The sequence below is a fragment of the Peromyscus californicus genome, unplaced genomic scaffold (genome assembly GCF_007827085.1).
Source record: "Peromyscus californicus insignis strain IS unplaced genomic scaffold, ASM782708v3 Scaffold_77__1_contigs__length_188664, whole genome shotgun sequence".
Taxonomy (NCBI): Eukaryota; Metazoa; Chordata; class Mammalia; order Rodentia; family Cricetidae; genus Peromyscus; species Peromyscus californicus.
The window spans coordinates 127,285-145,840 of record NW_026294592.1 but is presented as its reverse complement, the minus strand read 5'-3'; positions in this window follow the sequence as shown (position 1 = coordinate 145,840).

Here is an 18,556-nt window from a genome sequence, read left to right as displayed (position 1 = left end):
TGCCGGTTCCAGAACGGCTGAGAGAACTGGCAACTTTGGAGTGTGGCTTCATCCCGAGAATGTTACAGTTCCCTAGCAACAACTATCACAATTCTATAACAGCACTCACTAAATCCCAGTGTTTTATAGCAAAGCTGACTATAAACTTTAAACTTTAGAAATGATGTACGTACTTCCTGTCTAGTTAAGAGAATCTTTCTAATAGAGATAGTAATAATAATTAAGAGTAAGAAAAAGATGAAAATAAGATATGTGAGTTTGTAAAAATTCTCTTGTTAGATCTGTGTTAAGAAATCTTTAGGTGTTTGCTAAGTTAAATATATGCTAATGGTAGCCCTATATAAGTTTGTATAATAGATCTATAGAGTTCCTTTAAGAATATATATAAACTTGCAAGAAGTATCTAAGGTAGTCTTAAGACATGTAGTAATAAGCTTGTAAGAAGTAAAGATACTAGTTGTAAATGTAAGTTTAAATAAGAAATAAGATAAGAAGTATATAAGAAGTAATAAGAAATATATTTGCTAAAGTACTTCTATAGTTCCCTTAAAGAGCATAAATAAGTAGATGCTAATGTTATATGTGAATTTGTAAAAAAAAAGTGTAAATATTAAATATGAATCTATTCCTAATGTATATGGTGAAAGAACCTGAGACACAGAAGGTTAGTGCCCTAGTAGACGGCAAAGTAGGCAGTCTGAATGGTTTCAAAAGCTCCAGAAGCCGCTAAGAAGCTAAGAATGGCGGATGCCAGAACCAGCACAAGGCATCCGCAGCTGTGATCCGTGGAAAATCGACGCAACACAGAAAAACCTGAGCTAACATCAAAAATGATGTGGTTTAGAATACTACTGTACCTAAAAAGGTCGGTCTGTGAGAACAAAAGTTGCAGAGACGCTTGTTTGAACTAAAATTGTTAACTATAAAAAGTTTTTTTTGTAAAACGTCTCTTCATATTTGGAAGTGAAAGCCTGATACCAGAATTTACTTTTTTGAACTTTTTGAACTTAAAAGAATGAGATAAAATTACAAAAAGAATTTGGTTATGGATTTCTCATATTTGGAAGGCTAGTACCAGAATTTATCATTTGAATTTTGGGACTTAAGAAATGAAATGAACAATAGAGATTTCATTGCAATGGGACAATTTTGAGTTTACTTATAGTAATGACCAAGGAACTCTTTTCTGGAATTGGGTTAAAAATGGAACTGTTTAAATGAAGAAATTTACTGTTTCTACCTTGACTCAAGATGCAGTTTTGTGTATGCATATATGCTGGTGATTCATATATTTTGTGTTAAAAATGCAATTGTTTTGTGGAACTGTTTATGTAAAAATGAAATTTCTTACAGAACTGATTTTGTGTTACAAATGCAACTGTTTAAATGGAAAAGTTTGGATTTTCTAACTAGGCTTGAGATTTTGCTTAAATTATAGAGAAAAAAGGGAGAGTTAATATTCCTTAGTCTAATTTCTAAATTAGTCTAAGTTGTTTGAGGGATTAGTGTCATGTTTTTGTTAGTAAGAAATGCAAATGGGGTATATTAAGAGACTACTTTTAAAGTGTAAAGAGTTTTATTAAACTGCTTTTGGATGTTTTGCTAAGTTTTCAAGGTGTTAATGGTTAGATTGAGCAGATTGTTTTTCAATATGGGTTTGTAGGAATTGTATGAGTTTGGGTTCTTCTAAGTAGGTTTAGATTTTGCTTAAAAAATTATAAAGAAAAGGAGGAGTTATGAGGTTGAATTATGCTTGCAGAAATTATGTTTACCTTATTGATATTGATGCACCCTGGTTTTGTGGAGTTAAGGAAATATTTAAGTTTGATGTGAATACATCGAAGCTTTTCCTATGTTCTGTAAGCAAGAAAATTCAAATGAGTTAAAGTTGTAAGATGGAGAAAATTGTTAACTATATATAGCACCGTATATGCTAATTCAAATGGTTCTGTTAAGAGTTTGCTTTGAGTTGTAAGATTGAGAGAATTGTGACTATGTATAACAATATTTATGTAAACCTGTTAATGGTAATGATGAAGCTAAGGGATTCTTTAAGTTTGTAGTCACCTTAAGAGTTTTTGGTTTAGAAAGGGCTTGAGGGAGCTAAGACTGCTATAGTCACCTTGGACCTAATTCAAAAGAGAAATGCCATCTTTATCATCTTTTACTCCCATATTGGGAGGTGTAACAGCTATGGAGATTGCTGTAAGCCATTAATAGTTATTTTTTATATATTAAGAAAGGGGGAACTGTGGGAGCCCATTCTCCGGTTCCTCATGACTTTACCCAGCAGGTCCGCATAGAGGATGATTAGGACCACGGGCAGGTGTCTGAGATGGTCTGCACTTGGCTGTGTTGGGGGAGGAGGTCTTTTGCTCCCCCACTTGGTGTCTCTATAAAACCCTGGGGCAGAGACAGTCGGGGGCCGTTGGAAAAGGTTCCAGGCCCTCTCGAGGCTATCCTTTCCTTTCTATCTATTTATCTCCACAAGATTCTCCGCAATAAATCCTTCTATCTAATATTTCCTGCTGCTTGCACTCAAGAAAACTCTGGGGAACTGTGGGGGTGGTGGGTAAATGCCCCACAAAGGAGGAAGCTTGGTGGAGGGGCATGTTTGAGGGGGGGGGGCAATCAGGATTATGATACTTGGCAACTTCCTCCTCTAGAGTTAAATCATCATCAAAATTTTTGAGGGAAGGGTATATTTACTGTGAGGGAAAGTGCAGGAGGGTGGTTGTTCTCAGTGGGTGACAGGGCAGCCCCAAAAATTTTAGACGTGGGGGGTTCAGGAATATTAATACTGACAGAGGGTGGATAGGAGGACACTTTTAGGGCTTTTTCTCCATTCCTTAATTAACATCAGGGGAATGATTATAAGTTTTTAAGACATTATTAAGTAAATTCCAATAGGAAAAGGTTTGAATGGGGACCTTTCCAGGACCAAAGGTCTGGTAAAAATCATTTAAACAGTCACCAACCCATCTCCAGTGCTTTTCATCTGTGGTCCCTTCTTGGGGAAACCAAGGACAGACATCTCCAATATAGTAAAGAAGATTTTTTAAGTCTTTCTTTTTGACCCTAGTTCCTCATGTGTTGAGAGACATTTTCAGTCCCAAATAAACAAATCCCATTCACTAAATGCTTGTCCCATGGTAAACTAACCTTTTGTTGTCATGTTGCAATTCCTCCGGATCTGTCTCATGGCCAGGCATTTCCGTGGCGATCACTGACTGGACCTTCTCTCGTGGAGCCGTCTTCCACAGTGAACCAACTCTTAGGCAGGCCTGCCCTGGTGTGTGATGACATTCACCAAACCTCCATGCCCTCAAGCCTCACACTGAGTGCCAGCTGGAACTTCAAAAGAGACCCTAGAAGGGGAAATGGCAAATGAAAGGGACAAGAGAACCAAAGTATTAACAACAAGACAGTATTCTGATCAAGGTGCACAATTTTATTTTTCTCAGGCAGATTTTATAGTTAGCAGACCAGGAAGCTTTCTTAGGGAAAAGATCAGGGGACTGTTGGGTTGCTAAGTAACCCAACCACAAAACATTGTTACTAATGGTCAATGTAGAAGAAAGATAAGGAAATGTTATTTTCTAATAACTCAGAACTTGTCCAGGCATGACAAATGTTTCTGGTAAGTGGATCAATGCAGGACAACAGAAACTTAACTCGGGCAGGCACTATGGCATGGCTCTTGCAATTGTCCCCGGTAATGTACCATCAGTCCTTCTTTGTAAAGGAGACCCCTGAAGTTCACTGCCTTAATTATCACCCCCTGAGCTAGGTATTTTCAAGTTTGTTTCCCCCTGAAGTGTACACAGTACACTGTTGCTACTTTTCTGATCTAAAGGAGAAGCCATGCTGCACACACAAATATTTTTGTTGTTACTGTAATGGACAGCCCACTATGTGACTCAAACTGGTAATTTTAGAACACTGCGGTGTTGCAGGCCTATGATCTGAGAATTTAGGGTAATTAGTCAGGAGAATAACAAGGGTAGTGCCCTATGGGGCTACAGACAGGGTTCAAATCCACCTCTACCAATATAGGAGCCCTTGACCCAACACTCCTTTCTGAAAAGGCTGAAAATGCAGCTGTTGTAGACTTCTGATACCTTCATGGCACACCAGGACTCAATGTAGGTTGTGACCCTGTAATGGACCCTTGAGCAGCATGTTAGAGGTCTTTCTGGGACACCAGTAAAGGAATTCCTTTCTTATCTACAATTGAGACTTTGGTCTTGACAAGTGGCCCTCTGGAAGGGTATCCTAATACTTCCACCTGACAACTCAAATTCAGTTGGAAGAAAACAGATCAGTTGCTGACCCCATCCCATGATGGCAGTCAGGCTTAAACCTTCAGAGGGAGTTCTGATAAAACTGGAGGTAAAAATCAACTAGACAGTTAAGGGTAAAAAGAAAACAAAAGCCAAAGATGCCAAAAGTGTTTTGGGAGCTCTGATCTCTGCTGATGAGTGATTCTATGCTGCAGGCCACAGGAATATATCATAAGAACTCAGCTGGTTATGGCAAAGTCACTACCTGGAGGAATCAGGGAATTCCTCCAGAGGAAGCCAAATCCCAAGGAGTTTTTGGTGTTACTTGGCTTGTTATATATCAGCTGTCTTCTGTTATGAAAATCATGTGTGCCTTCATAGTTTTCCCAATTGACTTTTCCCTAAGAAGGGCTAACAGTGTGGACTGATCACTCTGGACATACACATTCCAGGCATTTGGAGAACAGCCTCAGGAAAGGCTTTCTCTGGAATCAGATATCTCCCTTGGCCACTTTCAAGGATTAGCAGTAATAAGAGTCCACATGCAAGTCTCCTGATTTAAGGTAAATTCCACAAGGAGACACCACCTAGGTCAGGTGGACGTTAAGTAATAGCTTTACACAATTCAGCTTGGACCCTCCTTTCTTACAGTCTTACTAACTTTATAGACCGCTAACTCCTTACCTAACCACTTCTAGAAATATTTAGATAACCTTCTGCACTGACAGCTATGCTCAACCAGAACCCCATTTCAAGCCTCCCTATAATTATCATCATTGGCAGCATCCAGCCAGGTCCATCCCCAGTTGGAGAAAAGCACCTTATCAGAGATACCTCCGTACTCTCTAAGAACAGACTTAAGCATCCAGGCTACCTGTTTGAGAAGGCCTGGCGGATGTGCCAATTAAGCCTTACTTCCTCTTTTCCCAAATCTTACCTGTAGTTCCAGATCTCCCTTTCACTATCACCAGAGGCATCTAGCTGTACACAGGTTGCCTAGTTACTGAGCACACTTTCCCCCACCCTGCAGAAAAAGGCAGATAGCTTGGACAGATAGGAGCCACAGGAAAAAAGAAGACAGTTTTATTTTCTCCCATTGACCTAGCAACTTATAGATTCTTAACATTTTCTACTAATCACATTTAAGAGTTTAATAGTTGAGCACATAAGATCCCTCTTCCTAGACATTACCTGAATTTAGACTTTAGTTAATTCATTTCCCCATTGGTCACTTCCTTTGGGGTTGCAAATGATAATTAATGGTTATTGCCTCCCTATGTGATTCTTATCACCCCTCTGTTTGACCCTAGATGCCTGGTTTTGCACTGTTAGGAAATACTGCTTGTAATTGTATATATACCAGGACTTCCAGGGCACAGAGAAACAGAAAAGAGAATGGAAGAACTAGATGGATAAGAACTTGAGAGGAACAAACTGAGATGGGGAAGAACTAGATTGAAGGGCTAAAAGAGAGTACTAGAGGAACGAGATGAAAGATGAGGAAGAGCCAGATGGGGAAGAACAAGATGAGGAAGAGCCAGATGAGAGAGAAGGAGACAGGAGGGGAGTTGATAGGGGAAAGAACTAGATAGATGAGAACCTAGAAGGGACAGAACTAGATGAAGGAATTAAGATAGAACCTAGAGGGGACAGTAGGTAAATATAGAGAAATCAGGCAAGAAAGGAGCTAGACATGAGAGAAGAATAGAAGCTGTGTAGAGAGAGAACTATCACAAAATAATAAAGTGTATGAAATCCTGGACAAGGGACCTAGTCAGTAGATTCCAAGAAATGATCACTCAGGACATTTATTGATCACTGATAATTGATTAATTGATTGCACATTGACAACCCAAACTACAGAGAAAACTGGAAAATTTTATGGCTCCTTTCCACCCCTCCCTTTCTGTACTGTGAACCCCACTGGTTGTAATATGTGGACAATGAATTCCTATCCTTACAGAAGCACCTCTGCAATGCTACTTCACATTAAAAACCATGGATTGAACTAAAACATGGATTGCCCTGTTCCTTTTGCCTTCTCACTGAGCAGGAAAGGTCCAGCCTAGAATGCCTGACACATTTGTGCTTAGAGGCAGGAAATAGATGGTGAAGATGATGAAATGATCATCCGCAAAATTATGTTAAGAAATTGAAACAGGGGCTCAGCATTTAAGAACATTGGCTGGTCTTCCAGAGGTCCTGAGTTCCATTCCCAGAAACCACATAGTGGTTCACAACCATCTGTAATGAAATCTGTTGCCCTCCTCTGGCCTGCAGGCAAACACACAGCCAGAACATTGTATACATAATAAATAAATAAATATTAAAAAAATAAAAAGAAACTGAAACAGGCTTTATGGCCATGTGCTCCAGAGACTAGAGATTTGTATTAGAGCACAAGGACTACTCATAGCTTTTCTCTCAGGCTAAACATCTTTTTTTAAAGATTTATTTATTTATTATGTATACAGCATGTATGACAGTAGTCCAGAAGAAGGCACCAGATCTCATGTGAGCCACCATGTGGTTGCTGGGAATGGACTCAGGACCTCTGGAAGAGCAGTCAGTGTTTTTAACCTCTGATCCATCTCTCCAGCCCATAGGCTAAACATCTTAAATCTGGAAAATAACAGTCTTGTTAGTCAGGATCACACCTTTATATTCAGATATTCTATTTTGGTTCAACTAGAGTTAAAAACAGTAATTTGGTTTCATGTTTTTCAGCTATATTTTTGATTGCTTTTTCTTGGGCAGTCAGGACAGTTATTGATCATCTAACATTGATTACTTCAGTATTCATTACTAATGTCATCTACTGTCACAGCAGGAAAAGTTTCACCAACTTTCTTACTCATCTTTTTCATTACTGTGTCTAAACCTGATTAAAGTTGGCCTGTGAACTCAATTATTGCACAGTTCCCTCTTCCCTTGTAAGTTCCCAAAAAATGCCAGGTACTTTCAAGGATACTCATTCACTGGTCTGTTTTTCTTTCTGACTGACCAGCCATGACCCAAAATAGAAGGAGTGGCAGGACTGTCTTCCCAGCCCTCAACAGCACAGTCAGGATTAAACAATCAAAGCAATTCTCCATTACATTGTGTGAGGAAAGCCTGAGTGAGAGAAGAAAGTGCTCTAAATAGAAAAATAAAAATAACCAATACCTGAGAAAAATTCAAGGAAATCCTTATTGACTGGGAAATACATAGAATAAAACAAACAGATTAGAGGAGTGATACAATTAAAGAAAATCAAGTTTAAAAAGTGAAAATAATAATTGACATTTAAAAATATAGATATAATTGAAAAACAGATAGCTAACCCAACTTTGATTAGGAGCAGGCCATTCCCTGGTACAGGACTGGCATTAAAACCAACTGTTTGACTTTGTACTTTGTTTTATGTTTGCTGCTGAGCTTAGTCACCTGACACACACATCTGCAATCAATGACCTGTGTCTCAACTCTTTGAGCTGACTTAAAAGTACAAAACAGGATTAAATATATCTGCAAAAGAGAGCCCAATAGTTAGAAATTCAGTACTCATTGGCTCAAAAGAACCTTTCCAAATTGTATGCCCACTAATCTGGTCTGCCTTCACTAACATGATATGAAGTAATACATGATGAGAAATTACAAATCAGTAGCCCTACCACAATCAGGTCCTATCTCATAATTGTAACTCCAGAAGTTAATTGCCTATCTTCTTTCCCCCTGCAGTGGACACATAAGTTATTCTTCCTATTCTGTTCTGAAGGCAGAAACCATGCTTCACATGTATATCTTTTACCAGTTACTGCAATAGACAGTTGACTACATGACTCAAATGGATAAATCTAAAACTCACTGGTGGTAGAGCCTTTTAAGAATTTAGTTTATTTAATCAAGAGGACAGCAAGGTCATTTCCCTGAGAAGCAACCGACTGGGATCATGGTCACTATAATTAACATAAGGAGAGCTTGATTCAGAATCAATTTCTTTTTTTTTTTTTTTTTTTTTTTGGTTTTTCGAGACAGGGTTTCTCTGTGTAGCTTTGCGCCTTTCCTGGAATTCACTTGGTAGCCCAGGCTGGCCTCGAACTCACAGAGATCCGCCTGGCTCTGCCTCCCGAGTGCTGGGATTAAAGGCGTGCGCCACCACCGCCCAGCCAGAATCATTTTCTTAATGACTGGGTGTACAGCTGTTTTACAATTAATGTCTTCCTAGAACCGAATCACTCCATATACTTGAATTATTAATCAACAAAACTCTATTTAGTAACATTGTGCATCCATCTCTGGCTAATGCTGCAAGAGGAGCATGACTAGAACAGATTTTGCATTATATATGTGATATCTTCCTTATATCTCTCTTAAGACCAGACCACAACCCATACTTTGAAAAATCTAAAGATGGCAAGTGTAGCTATTAGGCAGATGAAGATATACAGAAAAATCTCTGTGTTTTAGATCAGATTATAATCTACAATTAAAATATGTATCAATACATTAAAAAGATGTGTCATTATCTCTAATTCTCACACATACAAAAGGCAGAGAACACAAATACAAAAACACCAAAGAAAGTCAAATATCAGTACCGTGGATGATGTTTTTAGATGAACTGTCCTACTGAGCTATGCAAAACTCAGAATAAGGCTGCTCTTTGCTCTAAGCATGCTGCCTCAGAGGAAGCACACAATTTTTTCCATGCAAGATGGGAAGGAGTTCATTTTAAATAGCCTTGCCTGCTGTCTGTCTCAGGGCTGTGACATCACTGTAAAGAATTACATATATATATAATTATTTTTTCAAGACAGGGTTTCTCTCTGTAGCTTTCTGCCTTTCCTGGAACTCACTCTGTAGCCCACAAAGGCCTCGAACTCACAGAGATCCGCCTGCCTCTGCCTCCCAAGTGCTGGGATTAAAGGCGTGCACCACCAACGCCCAGCCAGAATTCTTTGTTTTTAAGCTTTATTTTCAGTTTATGAATATGGCTGTTTGCCTGCAAATGTCTGTGTGCAGTACCCACAGAGGCCAAAAGAGGACATCAGACCCCGTGAACCTGGTGATAAAAAAGTTAGTTAGCTACCAGTTGGTTTCTGGGAATGGAACCTCTGTCCTCTGTAAAAGCACCTAGTGCTCTTAATTTCTAAGCCATCTCTCTTGCTGCTTTTTTATTTAAAATTTGTTTTCACACATTTTAACTAAAATGTGTTTTATCACTTTCCCCTTGTTTGTCCTCTCTCCATTCTTTTTCTCAAATTCTTCCCTAGTTTCTTCCTTGTTAAGCATTCACAAATTAAGTATGTACAAATAGATGAATGAAACCTAATGAGTCCATTTCTGTTCGTTGTGTGTATATGGTTACAGTACTGAACACACAGCATTAGATAAGCAGTTAGGGAGTTTATCCTTACCCAAGGCTAATTCCATCACCTACAGGAGTATTCTACTTTTTAATGAGCATCAGGAATCTACCTCCAAAGTGATCTAGGCTGCAGTAGTCAGGAAACATTACCAAGAATAGAAAACCTGGGTTATCAATACCTCAGCAGACACTTGCTGGAGCTATGGTCCCATAGCTCTAGAACTGTAGAGAAGACTAAGGACACAGCCTTGGACCAGTCACAGTTCCCTTGGTTCCATGGTCTTCACACCATACTCAATTTACCATGTTCACCTTGGATGATTTGAAATCCTGAAATTTCTGCCTCAAATTCTAAATACCATGATTACTGGTCTGAGCCATTATATCTGACCCAGGAGGCTTCAACTGTATTTAATGAGGCATTAGAATAACAGGATACATGAGATGAGCAGAAACACTTAACCATATACAAAATCAAATATTTTTTTGAACATGGGTTTCATCATCTGGAAAATATAGCCAGAACCCACTCCTACTGTCTTGATGAATTTTAAGAGAATCAATGATAAAGTAAGACAATAGTGGTCATAGTTGTACACAGTAGACTTGAAAGCAAGAGGGATCAATCTTATGGGAGACATATTCTGTTATTGAAGTAAGGGCCAGAGCTTTTAACCTTGACACCAGGCTCAGACATTCATCTGAGTAAAATGATGTAAACCAAGTTATCCACTTGTGATGTGCCCATTTATAATACATTCACTCTGGAAGCAAGTTGGGCAGATCTCCCTGGTATCCTAGGACAATTTAGTCTGTACAGAGAGACACACAAGGATATTTACTAATATTATACTTTAAAACAAAAAGGAGAAAAAAAGAAAGAAGAAAAGAATCAAGAAGAAAAAAAAGCACATTACTAATGAACAATGAAAACATATTTATTCAGTTATACTAATTTGGCTATAGATATATAAGGTACCCAATCCATTCTTGAGTTCTTAAAAGGTTTAAATGGCAAAAGATAAACAAAAATGAGTAATCTAATGAAGTCATATAATGAATTTTCCCATCTCTAAAACCTTCCCCCATCTTCAGGTCCTGTCTCACTAGCCATGTGGTCAGATAAGTAGTAAATGTTTCGAGAAACATTTTCATCCTGAAGACTCAGTCTTTTCCCACAATGGGATTCCCAAAGAAATTCAAAGTTCATGGTGTCCACTGTCTCACTAGTTGTTAGTCAAAAAAAGTGATATAAATGACTATAGAACATGCTTATTTCTGCCATGCAGGCAGATTACAGAGATATCAGGGAGGATAATGAAGCATTTTAAGGTCTGAGGAGAGATTCAAAGTGGGGAGAGCAGGTTATTGTCATTGATGGGTACAGGTAGTTGCCAAAAAAAAGGAAAAAAGTAGAAGAACTGGATATGGCTAACCCATCACAGGTGATTGGATAAACAGGGCACAGTTTGAGTCAGCTTGTCCTCAGGTACACACCAAGCATTGTTTTCTGAGCATTTGATATTTTGGCTTTTATACCCAAAATTCCCTGCTTAACAATACCTCCATACTTTGTAGCTCTTTGTAAATGTCTGAGTGTCCAACTCTTAGTGTGACTTCTGATTAAGTCTCAGGATCTCCTGACAACCTGGATGTCATCTGAAGTCACAAAAAAAAAAAGTTTCCTAGCTGAAGGGTTTTTTTGGCAATCAGGGAAGCAGTGTATGATCTCCTTCAGACAGATCAGTTTTTATACCTGCAAGTTCTTTTTGTCTATATAGGAGGTATAAATTCCAGCAAGAGTACACATGACATATACTCTTGTCTGCTTGCATTACTGCTCATTTAAGACCCTGGTGATAAACTCAGTCTTGTGGCTTTGATCAAGCTGTCAGCTACTTTCAAGACTTGGATTGTGAATTCCACTCCTGATCATTTTCTAGTCCTCTCTTAGTTTGTGGATATTTAGGTATGGAAACTTATTTAAGCATGCAATCTAAATGAGTTAATGATGCTATCAGCTTGTATCTCTTTTGGATTATCAGGGCTGTGGTAAAATGAATTTAGGATTATCGATTTACGTTTACTGCTTTAATGAAATGTTCATGTGGCTAAATAGTTTGCTCAACACTTATGAGTACTGACTGCTCATCCACAGGGACCTGACTTTTATTCCCAAACACCAAAAAGACAGCTCACAACTGTCTGTAACTACAGGCTATGAGAAACAGACACTCTTGTGACCTCTATTGATACCTGACATGAAACTGATATATACACTGGCTAAACTTACATGCCTAAATTAAATGTAATCCTTTTTGAAAATAACATATACATAAAGAAAACATTTTTTAAAATATGGACACACAAAAATATCTGTCTTTTCACCTTTTGCATATCTGGTGCTCTAGGAGGCAAGAAGAATGCATCATATCTGTTTGATCTGCATATACAGATAGTTCTGAGCCATTTGAGGTAGATGCTATGAACCAAACTGAGGTACCTAAGAACAGTAATATTGAGAAAACTCTCCAGCTTACAAATACACCATTAAAATACCAAAGATGAAAATGCCCCATTGCTCCTTTTGTCTTTTCTCATTTAAATGTGATGAAAGTCCCCAGATGGTTTTCAAAGCTTTCAATGGCTTTCTATACTTCTGTAAAAGGACTCTCCACATAGTGTCATATTTTCATTGTTAACAAAGTTCCCTTAAAGTGAGTAAATATAACAAAACTTTTGGTTGAAACAAGTCAAAGTCCAGTCAGATTATATTAGGAAAACTTCCATAATTTGATATTTCTATTCATTTTTGGAAGTTTTTGGAGTTAGATTATGTCTACATATCCCTGGGTGTCCTGGAACTCACTATATGGACCAAGCTGACCTCAAACTAAGAGAAATTGGCATGCTACCCTCTTCTAAATGCTGGAATTACAGCCATGCAAATCTAATCCCAAATGAAATCATGAATTCATAAGTAACAATGACTACTTACTTACATTCAAGCTATTCTCTCACATTCACATGTTGGTCTGAGAAAGTGCTATGAACAAATGTTTGGTCCTCAGAATAAACTAAATAATTTAACAAGCAATAAAAAGAAAAACAAAAGAGATGCCAGTATATCATTTTCATTTACGAATAGGATTTATCATTCAATTTCCCCTACTTTACATAATCTTTCAATGAAAATATGTTTATAATCTGAAAAGATGCTATTTTATTGATTTAACATTAAAACTAATTCTATTTGAGCATCAGTAAGAGTGCTGTGTTGGAAATGTATTTCTTGTGCATGTCTGTAATGTTATGTTGATCACCACATGAAGTTGGACAAAAGTAGACCCCACAAAATATATCTCCCTGCTATTACATTTTCTGGCATTTCTGGATAATTGTCTTAGAAGACAATACTTTGGGATGAAGTGCCAAATACATAACAGATGAGGACATGAAGATGCATGGAACTTTAAATAATGTATACATATTCATAGCACATCAATTTTATTGTGAAATATACAGTTGATTACTGACTCACTTAAATTATTACATCTCTTCCAGATAGATGAAAATGTTTCTTTGGATACATACATGAAGTATTTAATAATTTTCATATTTTCTATTGAGTATTTTAAAATTAACATCATTAAAATGTATTTGTAAGTAAATTGGTTGCAACAACTCTGGGGTTGGTCCCAGATTTTGTTACCAAAACGTGAGTTTTGCAACTCTAAGGAAAGTTGGACTGACTCCTTGAGAGTCAGAAAACACCTTGAGCTGCTTACAACAACTCTGACAGCTGGAACTAAAAGGAGACAGTTCAGCCCTGGAGGGCAAGGTATCCTGGACACTTCAAACTGCTCAGAACAATAGGTCTGCCCTGAAGGTGTTCTAGACACCTGGAGCTGTTTAGCACAGCTCTGATGGTTGGGACTGCAAGGAGATAGTTCAGCCCTGGAGGGATGGTTTTTCTCATTTCTCAGAAAAGGCAGGCCTGGAACTACTTCAGCAGCAAAATGTATCCTGACTGTTCAGGAAAGTAAGGGTATCCTGACTGTTGAGGAAAGTCAGGCTATACCTGATATGATGGGAGATGGTCTCCCTGCAGGATAAAGCAATCCTGCTACTCTCATGGAGAGCCACTACAGCTGAGTTTCCACTCAGCCCCCACTTAAGAGGGCTTCCTAGCAAAGTTCTGTTTCTCCTGCCTAAGAAATTGCAAAAGTGTAGCCATCTCCTCCTGCTCAGGAGAAAAATGTTACTTTTAAGCTCTCTCTTGCTCTGTCTACTGACAGACATCTCAGCAAGGATCTTCTGTTCAGCCCCTCCTCTTGCTCAATCTACTATGGGATATCTCAGTAAGGTTCTTCTGTGCACAAGCGAATGAAGGTTTTCACACCCAAAACTCTTTTTGAGAACATGATTTATTTGGGAAGGATGAATACAGAAAGTAGCTGCCTCTACCAGGGTGGAGAGAACAGCTCACAACTGACAAGGCAGGATGGTTACAAAGGATGTCCTGGGGGCAGAGTCAAACCATGATGGGTTAGTTGTTTGTTTGTTTGTTTTTTCTGCACAGGGATTAGCCAGTTTTGTGGGTGAGGGACAGAGATGGTCCCAATTTCAGGGCCAAACTGTGTTTATTTCACTATCCTTTCTTGGGTTTTTGATGCTACCTCTTAAGACCAGGGCTCATTTCTTTGACTGACTCTGATTCTAGGAACCAAGAGTGTTATTTTGACACTAGATTCAGAGTCAGAACATATGTTTTCAGTTCTGGGTTTGGAGATGAGGTGTTAATTTCTCTGGCTCATATCTCAAACATAGGCTGTAATTCTTTTCCTAGTAATGAGCCCTAGGGCCAGGATTCTACTGTCCTACTCTGTGATTGGTTGGTTTCACAAGTCAGTTCACCAGGGTCAGAAATGGCTCTGATTTGATCCAAACTGTGTTTCTTTCACGAGCTTTATCTGAGCCAACTTTTCCTTGTTCTGGGCTTCAGGGTGAAGGTGGGTTTCTTTAGCTAGCTTTTATCCCCTACATTCTCCCCTTTTTTGTTTAGAAATAAGCCACTGGGGGTTGCAAAGGGCAATAAGCAACTGGGATTTGAAAAGGGTAATAAGGAATTAGGAGTTGGAAAGTGTAAATAAGCAGCTCGGGGCTGGTTAAAGTGGGGGTTATCATTAAACTGTTTCCTACTGATTTGGGGCATCGAGGTTCTTGGAACAATCTTGATCTTCCTTCTCAGGTTGTAAACAGGTTCATCAGATCTGGCTTTGTCAATAGGGACCAGTAATCCTGTAATATTAAGTGGCTCAGAGTTCGGTTACAAATATTTTGAATCTGTTGTTGAAGCAATCTAACCAAGATGCTTATGAGGCAGGGTGCAATTAGTATGGCTAGGCAAAAAAAGAAAAGAGGGAATAAGAAAGGCAGAATCCATTTCCATATCTGACTGTTAGTGCTCCACTGTCTGGGAGCATCAAGCTGTTTTTTTTGTTTGAAGATTCATCTGGTGTTGTTGGATCTTATCTTTGACTATCCCTGATTGATTGTCATAAAAGCATCACTCTTCCCCAAGAAAGAGACAAAGACCACCTCTTTCTGCTGTTAATAAATCTAATCCTCTCTAATTTTGTAATACTACAGTGGCCAGTGAGTTTATTAGTTCCTGAAGAGTAAGGATGATCTGAGCTACTCATTGGAAATCCTGGATGAATTATGAGGAAAGCTGGTGGTAAATATCTAGGGGAGTAGTCAGTCCTGCTATTCCAGTGGCTATACCTGCACTTATGCAAAGGGCTGCTAGAAAGAGTATTATTTGAATGGCTCATTTGTCATGCCTTGCTGCTATAAACTTGGTGTTGGGAATTGGCAAGGGCTCTTCAACAGGTACCACCTCTAATTTACAAAACAGTATTACCAGGGTACGATTCCTAGACCACCTAGCAGGTAAACAGTGATAAAGATGAGTACCACAAAGAATAGAGGCATTGTGAATGTTTGGACATAGGGGCTTGGTGTTAGTAGCAAGGGTAATAGTATTACTGCCGTCTGCGGAATCCAGAATACACACAAAGTGTATTCCTGAGGACTTAGAGTAGTCTGTAATGCAAAAAAGAGGAATGTGAGAGAGACAAGTGGTAGTAGAGACATTGCGCTTGAAGCAATAACAAATTGTAAGGTGAGAGAATCTAATAGGACAATGGGGTGAGGCCACAAATGGTGAATGAGCATTTGACCCTGAAGGGACACATAACCAATGTTCTCCAAAGCTGTCAGGCTGAGCATCATTGTACAACTGATATACGGTAGTTAGGATCTGAAAAAAGAGATGGTGTGACAAGGAGGTTGAATAAGCATCCTCAAATAAGGGTGACATTCGGGATGTGAGAGGGTTTGAGGAGCTTTGGACCACTTCTACTGTTTCTATACCTAGGGGTTGAGAAAGTCACATGTATACCCTCTGTATTTTGAGTGTTAACAATGGCATCCATTCACTATGGGATATCTCAGCAAGGATCTTCTGTTCAGCTCCCCCTTGCTCAATCCACTACATGACATCCCAGCATGGTTTTTCTGTGTACCAGTGAATGAAGATCTTCACATTCAAAATTCTTTTGAGATTTATTTGAGAAGGAAGAGTCCAGGAGAGTATCTGCCTCTATCAGAATGGAAAGAACAGCTCACAACTGACCAGGCAGGGTGGTTTATATAGGAAATCCTGGGAGCAGAGTCAACCTGTGATTGGTTAGTTTTTTTTTTTTTCTTGCCCAGGGATTGGCCAGTTATGTGGGCTAGGGACAGAGATGGCCCTGATTTCAGGGCCAAACTGTATTTTTTTCCACTGGCCTTTCTTGGCTTTTTGACACTAGCTCTAAGATCAGGGCTCATTTCTTTTACTGACTCTGATTCTAGGGACCAAGAGTGTTATTTTGGCACTAGATTCAGAGTCAGGGCCTATTTCTTTGGTTCATTTTTCTGGCTCAGGTTCCAAACATAGGCTGTGTTTCTTTCCCTGGTCCTGAGCCCTAGTGCAAAAATTCTACTGTCCTGCTCTGTGATTGGTTGGTTTCAAAAGTCAGTTCACCAGGGGCAGAGATGGCTCCGATTTTGAACCAAACAGTGTTTCTTTCACTGGCCATATCTGAGCCATCTTTTCGTAGTTCTGGGCTCCAGGGTCAGAGTGGGTTTCTTTAGTCAACCCCATTCCCCTACAGTTATGACAAAACAACAGTCATAGATAGTACATAATCTACCCTTAGAATTGTACTCAAGAGACTGACACACAAGGATCATGAATTCTAATGCATCCCTGGCTAATTACTGACATTCAAGCCAGGCTAGATAACAAACATTTCAAGCACATTTGTGAATATTAAATATTAAAAATACAACCATGAATATTAAAAAATAAAAAAACAACCATGAACAAAAATACATCACCCTTTCACAGAAACCCTTACTTGAAAGTGTGATCACATACTGCCTGAGAGTTAAATAAAAATGAACCTCTTAGATGATAGCCATCACATTCTATACAAGGCAGCAGATAAATACCTCTGAATAAGTGAAAGTGCAAAAGAAGATGAACAAATGCCACAGAAGGAATATAAGGACCACAAAATAAACTTTACTAATTGAATTTGCCACACATATCCCACACTTCAATATCTTTCTCACATGTTGCAAAATAGAAGCCACACCTCTGAATAAGTGAAAGTGCAAAAGAAGATGAACAAACACCACAGAAAAAATATAAGGACCACAAAATAAACTTTACTAAATAAATTTTCAACACATATCCCACACTTTAATATCTTTCTCACATGTTGCAAAATAGAAGTCACAATGGGGATCTTCACATCAGTCTTTGGTGAACCTGGTTAGTAATTTATTTACTTCAAATCTACAATAAAAAACTTAAAACAAGTTTTTTTCCTTGAAATTGAAAACCACTATGATGTCTAAAATCTTAACCAAATTGTTTACATAAATGGGGTTTTCTTTCATATGAGTACCTATCTATTTCCTGACATCAAGATGATATAAAAAGCTTTAAAATATTGACAGGGATAGCGACATGGCCAAGACTTTAACACATGTTCATTCCCTGGACCAAGATCTGGTTTTGGACTTCCAGTAATTCTTACAACAAGAAGCTCCAAACAGTCTAACCTTCTCTGGAACCAAAATGCACATACATGTACCCAGAGGAAGACACTCACATATAGCATAATTAAAATAAAAACAAATATTTAACTAATTTTTAATCATGAATTTTTTTTTATATTATAATTCTGGTAATATGGGTTTTGAAGCATCTAAATGATTACAGAAATTTTCTCCATAATGACTTAGTCCATTTAACAGAAAACAAGCATGCAGTCTTGAAGTTGGAGTAATCTCTCATTTTCAGTCTGTGACATCATTTGAGAAAATTTAGAAAATGATACCATGCGGGAAGAATTCAGTCGTGAGGGTTGGCCTGAGCATTTATATCTGCACACCATTTCTAATTTACACTTTCTGCTTTATACTGCAGGGTAAGAATGTGAATTCTTAGCTGCCTGCTTTAGCTGCCATGTGTAACACTTGTTTCCATGCCCCTTTTATGGGGTACTTGTACTGCTCTGGAACAAGGGCCAAATTAAAACCTTTTCTAAGTTCACTTAGATATGGTCTATTATCAAAGCAACAGAAAAGGAATGATACACATCTGTGAAAATTTACACCAGAATTCATTATTTCATGTATTTGAAGAGAAGTATGAAATCTAAAAGAGTTACATTATCAATTAACTTTATAGGTCTTTTGTCCATATTATTTTTAGAGCTGAGGATCGAACCCAGGGACTTGTGCCTGCTAGGCAAGCGCTCTACCACTGAGCTGAATCCCTAATCCCTCTTTTGTCCATATT